Below are 1,589 nucleotides of genomic sequence, written 5' to 3' on the forward strand. Positions count from 1 at the left end.
TTGTAAATTAATAAATAATTAACTAATAAATTATTATTCAAAGAAATTAGAAAATTAAATTTCATAATAGAAATAAAAATATTTAAAATATGAATTTAAACACTAATTTTAAAAATTTTGTCCCAAAATTAAGTCAACGAGCCGAACCAAGCCCAAGGCCAAACATATAAAATCTTGAAAACCCAGCCTCCTTCCCTTAACAATAAAGGAATCACGTTGAACTTGGGAAGGGGAGAGCAAAACCTAAACCCCAAATCCAATTCCAATTTCAATCTTCCATAACTTTCAATCCAGAGCTCCGATCACCGCATCGTTTGCAGCCACGCAACCGTCTTGCCGAACTTTTCAAATCCATTTGAACAAAGTGGTAAAAAATTCAAAATTTCTCACCCAAACCCTTACTTCTCTTCATGTTGACGTTTTTTGTCTTGGGTATTGAGGAATTTTGTAATTTTGCTAGTTTAGGGGTACTATAGTGCAAGATATAGCTGGGTTTTATTCATGTGCTCGGTGTATAAAGGTAAGAAACTCTTATCCCCTTTGATTTCTTCAATTTTATGAAGTTTAGGTATTTAAAATGGTAGTTGTGGATGAGCGGGCCTAATATTGCGTGTAAACTTAGGCTAATTATGTCCACTATGTCCGCCATGAGCGGGCCTAACACCCCCCACTGGGTGTAAACTTAGGCTAATTATCCGTAGTTAATATATAATATTGCGTGTAAACTTAGGCTAATTATCCGTAGGATAAGTTGAATTATGTTAATCGTTAATGTTTAATGATTAGTGATTACATGAGTTGAGTTTAGTGAAAAATTATGTATAGAATCGTTGAATAATTGAAGAACTTAGGTCTCGGAAATTATTTGTGAAGTTATTGAATGTGTATATAAGTGATGTGCAATGAGAATAATGAATAGTTGATATAATGTAAATATAATAATTCAGGTGTTTGGGAGATTGATAAGTAGGGGACTAGTGTTGGTGATGTATGTGAATGCTCGAAATTGAGTTGGTTGTGAATGGTTTGGTTTGAGATGAGAATTTTGGAAAACTAGAGGATTTGTAACTTTTGATAAATATTAATTTTTTACCAACTTCGGCGGGCCATAACTTGGCTTCCAGACCCCCAAATTTTGTGAAACTTATTTTAAATGAAAATTGGATCCATGAAGTTTGTAACATTTAAAGAACGTACTAAAAATAATTTTTAATGAAAAAATTATGCGCGTTCAAAGTTGGGTTTGAAAAACTGATTTCTGAACTTAGTAGCTTTATGCAACTTCCGATAAACGTGCGTATGCAGACATGTGCGCGCGTACATGGAACTTTCTTTATTACACACTCGCGTACGTAGGCAAGGGATGCGTACGCAAGACTATCAAATTTTACACTTTCACGTATGCGGATGGCATGCATACGCGGAACCCTGTTTTACTGAAAATGGTGTTTTTGAGTTTTGAACCATTCTTCTAGCTTTCAAAACCTCTGTAACTACTTTTTAAGGTCTGATAGCTAGTTTCTAGACATCGGGAGAAGAGTGAACCTATTGAGGGAGTTAAATTGATATTAAGGGAGGTTGTGAAATGA

Source organism: Arachis ipaensis, chromosome B02, assembly GCF_000816755.2.
Source record: "Arachis ipaensis cultivar K30076 chromosome B02, Araip1.1, whole genome shotgun sequence".
NCBI lineage: Eukaryota > Viridiplantae > Streptophyta > Magnoliopsida > Fabales > Fabaceae > Arachis > Arachis ipaensis.